This window comes from Pterocles gutturalis, unplaced genomic scaffold, assembly GCF_000699245.1.
Source record: "Pterocles gutturalis isolate BGI_N339 unplaced genomic scaffold, ASM69924v1 scaffold11699, whole genome shotgun sequence".
NCBI lineage: Eukaryota > Metazoa > Chordata > Aves > Pterocliformes > Pteroclidae > Pterocles > Pterocles gutturalis.
The window spans coordinates 59,664-70,250 of NW_010133302.1; positions in this window are offsets into that span (position 1 = coordinate 59,664).

Here is a 10,587-nt window from a genome sequence, read left to right on the forward strand (position 1 = left end):
ACCTACCACATTTAACTTCTTCCCAAAGACCAGTAAATGAAAAGCCTCACTGATAAGTGTTGCCTGGGCTTTATCACATAGGTTGTGAATGCACATATGTTCACATGTATAGGAAAAGAGAGGGACTTCATATTTCTGCTTGTTTGGTAGCATAAAGAGTAGGCTTGAGTGCTTTTCACAAGATTTATATGGCGTGTTACACACACTGCAGGCTGCTGTCTGGCCCTCGTGAGAGAAATTCCTAGAACATGGGTCTCTTCCACGGAGCCCCCTCTGTCTAAGCCACTATTTGGGGTTCTCCAGAGCTTCAGTTATGAATGCACTTAAACATGTGTATAAGCAACAAGGATATCAGTTGAATCTCAGCTTCAGAATCACTTTAGACTCACACTTAACTGACTGTGTAGATACATCACTGATGGATCTGGAGAGAAAGATGCAAAGAGGATATGGACTACTGATAATCTCAGTCTAAGACTGAGAGGACAAGATTGGCTTTCGGGGACAAAAAATAACTACAATGTGTTCACAGACTAAGGCGTCAAATACAAGCCTACAAATGAAATACCAGCAAGGCAAAATATGGAAAGGAGATATCCTGTTTCTACATAGAAAGAACAAAAGTATCATATGGAATATTGAGATAAATTGACTAAGACAAGTATGGAAAAGGATGCCAGAATCAAAAATTCAAGACTGTATTAGAAGTTCTTGCTGAGACATTAACAGAAGAGCAATCACGAGACTAAGAATATAGGAAGCAACTAAAGAGGCCAACAGAACTCTGGAGGCTAACCTGAAGGTAGACTGGTCAAAAGTGCTAAGTACCACATTGCCATGAGGCAGACTGTGGATGGGAGAGCATTAAAGGGCAGGAGAGAAATCCTATAATGTTCTTAATTAGGTCACTGTATTTCCATGCCAGTGTCATACTGAAATCCTGCCATGAGCTATAAACCGTGTGAGATACCAATATTTCCTTCCAGATTAACCTGCCCTACTTCCTCTTCTGTCTTTTTCTTTGTTATTTTCTGAGCAGAAAGATGCTGGACAGTTAGATAATTGCCATAGGAAAATCCCACATTAAGTTAGTGCAGCAAAGTTGAAAACACAAAGACTTGCCACATTCTTCTTTGGGAAGATAAGGCTGGCAAGCATTGCCCATATATGAATACCAAATATCAGAAAGCATTCAGCCAAACAGCAGGCTTCACCAAGCTCCATCTTAAAGCAACATAACAGAGTGCCTCGGATTGTGCCACTTACAGTTTATCCTAGCTACCTTCCAAATAGCCCTGGGAGGCTTGGAACAATGGCTTCATTAGGTTACAAAATACCAGGCTTCTTGGTTGCATTGCTGCTCCAACAGCAAACAGCATCTGTTCAGGCTGGGGAAAAGCACAACAGTAGCCCAAATACAAGAAGACACGTATGTCTCCAGTGAATTAAAAAACCCTAACCGTAGAGGAAAATCCATAGCTGAACAAAGCGACAGAGAAATCACATCTGCTGCAAATATTCACAGAAATAAAGGGGAGCTCATCAGGTTGAATTCAGTCCAAAAGGTGCACACTTCTTGTACCATGCAGCAAAACTTTCTGTGTCTGTAGCTTTGTTAAAACAGACTGAATGCCAAAGGAAAGGAAAGAAAGCATATCGGATTGCATAGAAAAGGCCAACTCTGCTGTGATGGATCACACTAAAATACAGGAATTATCTCTTGCTCTATTATTCCTCAGTTATCTGCTGATGACAGATCATGGGATAGTGAATTTTTAATTCCTTCATTATCCTTTAACTACTCCAAACAGACAAAAATTCACAACATTAAAACCGACAAGGGGTGTTTGATCATCTCATACTGCATTGATAACAGTTATCTTCAAAATAGATCTAGATATACAAGCCATGAGTCAACACTGGCTCAGAGGGAATATGCAGTCAGCTGAATGAAGCAAAAGACCCCATATATTTTATCAAGTGAGGTGAAAAAAAAGAGACTCAGATTATGGCAATATCAATCCTGAATAATGTCACTGAAAATACTGGTGATGAGTGTGAATGAGACTTATGAGTGTGCAACAGATTGGAGTCCGAGGCTGTGTTCAGAGTGACTGGCAGTGTAATGCTTGCTGCATTTGTTTTTTCTTAAAATGTTTACATAGCAGAAGTTTGCCAGAGAATGTGCAGCTTTCGCTAATCGGTATTTGTTTTCCCAGCTTCTATACTCGATAATTTTCAAAAATGTATTGGCTTTGAATTTTCCTCCAAAAGTTGTCTACAAAAAAACAGTATACCTGAATTCCATCGGAAATCTCCTAAAGTCTCTTACTTTTGTTATTTTAATCAATCTCTGGTAATTTTGTATTAGTACTGCCAATGCTGATTGTTTTTTTGCTTAGACTAAAACCCAGAAAAACAAATCGCAGTTCTAATTAAGCCAATGGGAATTCAGCCATAGAATTACTTAAACACTGAGTAAGTCTGAAGCTCATTGTTAACCCCATTTGTGTTGGAGCCAATAGCAGTCCATGTGCATCAGCAGGGCCTCTGGTTCTGGTAAGTAACAGCTGAAGGGGGATAATTTTCTGCAGATTGTGTGTTCAGAGAAATACAGCTCCTGACTAGAGCTGGACTTCCTCCTGACTAATACCCTGTTTTATTCTGCACAAATTACCTTTGATACAAAGCTAGCTTTCTGGGAGAGGAACTTCACTAGGATAGTCAAAGGCTACATCATGCCAGTCAATCTCAGTGCCAGAAAATGTTCCCATTCATCTTAAATTTACTAGGATAGACTAGATATAAAGTCATGTTCTCTGTTTTAGGACTTATTGAAACTTGAAACATGAAAAAAATAAGGATGGAACCCTAAAAGGTCAACACAATTGGATCAAAACTGCAGGGAATGATCACTCTGTGGCCAAAACCCTTCTGAATTTAACAACTTCCAAGTCTCGTCTCTTCTGTCCTACAGGGAAGAGGGCAAGAGCTCCGAAACAGTGTTCAAACCCAGCCCCAAGGAGTCTTTGCTACAGCTGCTGGGACATCAAACCCCGGTCATCAGTGAACAGTTAAATCTCATTCTCCTCAGAAATTACAGTAGTTTCAATGGAGTTATCAGGCAGTGGAAGGGTATTTAGCTGGTTTAAACACACGTAATTAATTCCTAATACTCACTGACTAGGTAATAAACATGAACTTTTTGTACATGTTATACACTTTTTGCATTAGGAGTTTGGTACATGACTGGTCAAAGTGACATTTTATGCAGCTGTCAGCAAATAGTAAGGGCTGCTCTCTCACAGATCTATCTTGTTTTTTGAGATGGCATTTATGCAAAGACTAGAAATGACCTCTTTTATTCATCAGTTTTTTGGCACTAGACAGCAGTAAAAATATTCTAACTGCTCATCGCCTCTGTTTTCCCATTTCTCATTACAACTTCCTTCTAGAGGACATCAGTACCTCTGATGCTGTATTTCTGCAACGTGTCAGCCCACATTGCACAGCATCTGACAGGTGAAGCATGTTACCTATACAAGGAAATATGACTGGGTTTTTTTCTTCACCCACACATGAAAGCAAAAGTCACAGAACAGGTAAAGTGTAATTACCGTTTGTATGACATGGCTTCATTCTTCAAACATTTCTGTTTGTTAGTTGTCAATTTAGACTTTACAGACAATAATAAGGTTCCTGATATTCAAAGCCACTGTGATACTATCTATAACAATTGAGTCTGGCATTTTCAGTGACTAATTGTGTCCATATTCTATCTGAATTACTTTTCATGTTAAATGTGTATGAGAAATGGAGAGACACAAAAAGTGGATCCCTTATGGCAAAGTGTACAGACTGGTCACCCAAATCCATGCATGTTGATGGCCTAATGCAACCGTGTGGTAAAATGTACTCTTTCAAACATTCTTCTCTGAATTTTAAGCTGTAGAATTTTTGCCTCATTTTTTATAGAAGCTTAAAGCAGATACATGATCCGTTGCGCATCAGCGAAAATATGGTAACACAGCAAGCCGAGTGGTACATGACAATCCCCCAAAAAACCAAAACAATCAAATTTCCTTCTTCCTAGTATCCCCTTTAACGAAACAAAATTGTCTTTAAATATTCATCAATACAGAAAGTAAAAAAATAAGCTGACAAAGAGGAACCACGTTCCAATCTAATGAGTCTCCTAAAAGGAAGAGAATTTTGTTCCACTGTAAAAGAGATCAAAACATGGGGAAAACATATGAATAAAACGTGGTACGTAACTTCTGCCTTTCTAATTCCATTAGCTGTGTTGCCACTTTCAAAAATTATAACAAAGCTTTGTTTTGCACTCATACAGTTAGAACGGCAAAATCCAAGGCAGTGACAGGTTTTTATGCAGTGCAGCAAACTGAGGTCAATCCATGGTGGAAAATTTAAAGCTGACCCCGAACACGTCCCGTGAGCCACCCCTCATGCCTTGTACTCAGTGAGATTTAGCTAATTACCTCTATGACTTGTAAAAAGACAGTCTCGTTCTGTTATGGGAAGGATTTAATGGTCAGTTTAAAAGGTCTGAAACTCTCTCATCCATCCTATTTCCTCAGCACAGCTTCATTCAGCCCAGACTCTGCAGGAGAATATTCTGACCCAGTGCAATAAATCTTACAGCTAGAACCTTAGCTTTGCCGTTTTTACACTTCCCATCTCAACTGCCACTTGGTTAAAGTATCTGCAAAAAAGAGCCTGCAAGGAAAAATATCTTCACAAAGCTCTTCCTGAGGGTTTTCCTTCCAAATAGGGTTATTTAAGCAGCATTTTTTTCTTCTGTGTAGCACAGCTCTACTTCCTAATGTCAGAAATCCCTTTGGTGGAGCAAGAATGGTGCTGGCTGTCAGCTTTGTGGACTTTATTGTCTTGTCACATGAGAGATAATCTTATTATTTCTTCCTTGAACTCACTTCATAAGGATGAAGAAAATGAAAAGGTATTAACCAAGAGACAGAAAAATGAAATAAAACCCACAACATATTATGGAGTAGAGAAAGCTGTAAATATCAGGAAATTTTCAGGTGATACACTTCATTCCAACTTGCTCAATTCTTTTTTATACCTTATTACTTGTCTTGGATCATCCCTAGGTTCAGCACCTCCTCTCTGTGTTTGAATCAAGCCTCTAATGAGATATTATAGCATAAGTGACTCTACAAACTCTATGCAGAACAAAGAATTAATTCATCCCAAATTCTAGGCAACACTCTTAACGTATCTTCTCTTCTCCCATCCCAGTTAATCAATAACACTTTGGCTTTTTCTAGTTGCTTGAAGCCAGATAAAAATTACCACTAAATGTCCCACTAAAGGAGCTGTTTTTTCCTGAAATGTGTTTCCAGAGCTGGACATTTAAACTCGGCAAAGGAATACAGCTAAAGTCCTTCCAAAAATTCTGTCTTATGATCAGAAACTACTGTCTCCCCCTTTCATCTCCTTTTATGCACTTCTTTCCATAAATATTTGTTATGCTAGTCATTCTCTTGTGCTCTGGAAATATTATGGTTTGCTATGGAGAGGACAAGTTTGGGCTTGATTGGTTTTGTACATCTATCGGAAATACTGCTATGACCCTTTCACAACTGAATGAATACTCTGGTCTTAATGTAAACATATGTATGGGTAGTTGCATCCTGGCAGATGTACTGTTTACCCATAATATTATTCATTTATTTATTCTTATTATAGCTCACAAATGGCCCACAAATCCAAAGAGAGGAAATCAAACTTTTAAAAACTTTGTACATTGGTCTCCATTTGTATAATTTTCAAAACTATTCATCTCAGAATTATCAGATGTTTTTCAGAGTGAATTAGAAGTACTCCTGCATAACATCATGTCGTGCCACTTTTTTGTTTTGTTTTGGTTTTTTTTCTTTTCCCAACATCTGTGAAGCTATTACTGGCAGAAGCAGACTGATTTATGAACTGGTGCCCTTAACATCATGTTGTGCCACTTTTTTGGTTTTTTTTTTTCCCAACATCTGTGAAGCTATTACTGGCAGACGCAGACTGCTTTATGAACTGGTGCCCCTTTTCAAATTGCATCAGCTATACCGAGTTAATGGACGATGTTTCAGCGGAGTGGGTGGGTGGCAAACCATGCAAAACTATTTAGTATTCAGGGAGCTTTTTCTTTTCTTCTTGTCTAAAACTGTTACTTAAACCTCTGCAGTTATCAAGTGTCAAGTGCCGGTGTAACAAAAGGAGACTGCACCACTGTTCTCCACATAGCTGGCAGTGCAACAGAATGGGGCACAGAAATGAAATTAAAAAAAAAATAAAAAGAAGAAAGAAATAAAAAGGACTGCTGAGAAGGAAACCTTCTCCTCTGGAGAAATACAGGATACAATGCTGTTTTGTTGATATTCTTTGTTCTCATCCACGACTGTTATCAGGGAGATACTGGACTGAGTTTGTAACTAGAGCATCTGGCACAAAGTACCCCTGAATTTACCAGAGCTGTATTGATTTAGACCAGCTGGGTAATCGAGGAGGAAGTGAACTCAATTTTGCTAACAACTCTAGTGAAAGTCAGCTTGGCTTTCATTTATTTTAAGCCATCTTGGTCAAAAGGACTGCAAAACCTAAGCAGGAACGTCAGGAGGAGGAAGAGAAAGCTCACACCAGGGGAGCGATATGTCCATTATTGAGAAGCAGGGCTGCATTTAGCACTAAGGCTCCATGATGCTCACAGCATTAAGGTGTTGCTGTATCTGAGAAAGCTTTAAACCACCCAGCCTGGGGACTGGTAGCAGTTCGCCAGGGGTACCACAGGATCTACCTGTGACCTTACCAAACATTTAGACATCAGCTTACGTCATGTTTTTCACTGCCACAGCTCGCATGGTATTGTCAACTACCTTGGGTGGTCTAGGGCTTGAGCAGATGTATCTGCATATCACTGCAGATACAGTGGTGATGGTACCAAGAACTACAGGCACACAGCTCAGGAGCTCATCTCATTAAGATAAGATGGGCTCTATTTCCCCTTGGCAGCAACAAACACTGATGTCTGAGTAGCTTCCAAACTTGATTTCTGAGTACTTTGGAAATGTTCTGCCTTTTCGGCATCTACATGTCCATCTGAAGGAGATTCTCCCTCACTTAACAGAACTGAACAACAGTACTGAGCTCATCTCCTAATCACAACAGCAAACACTATGTCAAGAAGCAGACTGTTCTCTAACCTGCTGCATTTTCAGTTTTAAACACAATAATCCAAAAAACCTGCACAATATGAGCAATCCAAAATTTTCAGCTGAAGATTTCCACATGTCACTGCTTTTCCCTGGAACAACAGAAATGCATAAAATCATCCATGACAATGTGTTATCTCACATCTTACTACCTCCATCTGCTGTTTTGCACATGTACTATCACTTCCACCTTGAAAGCCTGAAAAAATAGCATGGGTAGATCCCAGACCTCTAATAATAATGGCTATTAAAACTAACAGAGAAATTGAAAGAAACCCATTTAATTGCCCTTGCATTTTTCAGAATTTCCAGAAGTTCATCATCATCATCAGGAAATCTATATACCCCATCACAGTTTCTGCCACTTTAGATACAGAGATACTGTTTTTCCTAGCTTTGGAGAACTCCCTGTGATCCACAAACCAAGCATAACATGCAGGGTCACATAGATATATTCTTTAGATGCTGGAAACCAAGTGGTGACCTGCTAGGAAATTTTCTAAAAGTTACTGTTCAGATATTGTATAATAATGATAAATATATTATTAATAATGATAAAATATTAACTTACAATTTTTTTTTTTCCTGCAAATATCATGTATTGTGTGAAATTCAACTGGTTTTGATAAACAAAGGATGCCAGTTGAGGTTCCAGCCATCTTGAAGGCTCAATTCTTGCACCTTTTTTCTGGTTCCCTGAAAGTAATGCTTTCCATCTGAGAAGTGATTTCTTAAGTCATAACACTAATACTTCTGTATAAGCAGAGAGAGTTGGTTTTGTCCATTAAACATTACAACATTTGCAGCAGATTTCTGGTTCAGATTTTTTTTTCATACCATTAAACAGAAGCAATTCTTCATTTCAGCTACTAGGCAACAAATAATTTTCACAATAGTCATCAAAATTATTCACAGAGAGGAGGAAATCTAGTGAACAGAGATGTCAGATGTCTGTTGCTTATTAAATGCCTTGCTTGTAAATGAAGAAATATAAAATAATTGAAAAACAAATTCAAAATTCTATGCCATCCGTTGTCTAGTATATGCCATCATAAAGTAATTTATAGGTGCCAGGAGAATCAGGAATGTAACTGATTTTGGATTTAAACTAAGGGAAGAGGGATGAGAAGCATGTTCTCTTGGGTTAAATATGCTTCACTGAGGCTATAAATCAAACATAATCAATAGCAAGAAAAGCTAGTGACATGTTCTTGGGAGTCACAGAAGAGTAATTAAAAATAAACTGTTTGGAAATCTCTCCAACTCGATGCTTTAGAAAAGAAATTTTCATAAACATTGATTTTTGGAGACTTTCATTTGTTGAAAGTTACGCAAAAGCACTTGGCTTTGGCAGGACCAGCTAAACAAACACTAGTCTGTCATACAGATCACTAAATTCATAAAATTCATTGTAATGACAAAATCATCAGTAAATGACATGATGGATCCTCTGCACAAAAATACCAGCTTCAGGGAGACTTCAAAATCCTAAATCCTAAAGCTCCTTGTCTTCATTTCCAAATAAGGGATGATCATGTATCTACGTCCCTTAGAAAGCATTAGAAAGACGTTTGTAAAACACTCTGAAGATGAAAACACTTATGTAAGCTCTTACATATATCACTGCCAAGAAGAAGAAAGACAGCTTTTACATATGTCACATTAAACACATAAAGGACAACATTCTTGAGAATGTAATTGCATAATAGTGTTATTTTACTATTCTGACACTGTTATGGGCACCTGGACACAGAACATAACATTTCAAGAGTACTTAAAATTATCTAAAACACATTCTAGTTTTCTGCATGTTAGAAGTAACATCATTTTGCTCAATTTTTCTTATACTGGAACTGGGAACTCATCTGAAGAAAATCTATTGTCATTGTTAAAACTACTCACCCAATTATTAGAACTTCAGCTCTGGTGAAGTAATCAATAGTCCTCAAAAAACGTTGCTTTTGCAGACTGTGAAATATGTGTTTGCCTGGAAAAATTACATGCAACTATTACCAATTCTTAACAATAAGGAGTAAGATCCTTTCTCATTCTGCAACTGAAACCTATTGTGTCCTAGTCCTCTACTGGGAAATTCAAAATATCTCATAATCCTGAGGTCTGTCATAGTCCACAGCAAGAATGGGTCTTAGAGTATGTTAAAATTAGGCTGTAGTCTGTTTTAACTGACCCTTATTTATTTGAGTTGGAAATCATAACAAGTAAAACAAAACAAAACTACGGTGACTGTAAAGTTATTTATATGGAGTTGTTTACTCATCATGGAATTGAGAATAGCTCTGCCCCAAGATCCACTGGACCCTCCAATTAGTAGAAATGATCCGTGGTTGTTGCTGGATAATTCTGAGCTGGATAATCCTTTAGTCCTCTGTACCTCAGTGCACCACTTTGCATAGTGATGGATTTTCTATCTAAACTGTGTAGCCAGTCATACTTAGAAATATTCAATGGTTAAAATAGCAGTACAAACTGACAGTAAATTACACAGGTAGATACTAGTGTACACAGACAAATCCGCTCATAGAAGAAAACACTCTTCTGGAAAAATTTCTATTACAGACTACCCACAAGGATTCTTCTCTCTCAAGTACAAAATGAAAAAAGATGAGAAAGTAGAGGTGGATGAAACAAAGATTGTAATTTTGGGTCCTGACTGTGGAACAATCAAAAGAAAATGTGACCTCATTCCTGAGTCTGTAGGGGTGAGGAGGATGCTGTGAGTGTAGTTTTTGTCAAACATCCAATAAAATAACTAGCACTTAACACAGTGTAGATATACAGTGTAGGCACAACATTTACATGACTTGGTATTGATGGATCTTCTGCAGGACTCTCTATTTCAGACTTGATGAAAGAATCTTTCTATTTTAGTGTCTGAAATAACGTGGCTTCGCTTTTCTTGTGGATGAATGTTGATTGAAAACCCCAGAAACCTGGAGCAAGGATGTGTCTGTACTCCCTGGTTCTGGACGATTTGTTCCTCCTGAAGAATACTAACTTGCTCTGGTCCTCTCCTCCAGGATTCCCTCTGACTCTCCAGATGGCTCCTATGAAGCCACAGATGAACTAGCAAGTAATGTGCATTATCCCTGCAAAGGAGATAGTGTAGAGCAAGTCAGTTGCAAGCTGAGACAGCTTTCATTCTGATCTTTCTTTGATCTAAAGGGTCAAAGGCCTTGTATACTGCAGAAGTAGACATACTTACCTGCCCCTGCCCCTTGCATTCTACTTCTCTGTCTAGGGACACGCTCTGGAGAACTTCTTTTTTTTTTTTTTTTTTTTTTTCCTCCTTTCCCTGGTGTTTTTCACAGAATCACAGAATCACAGA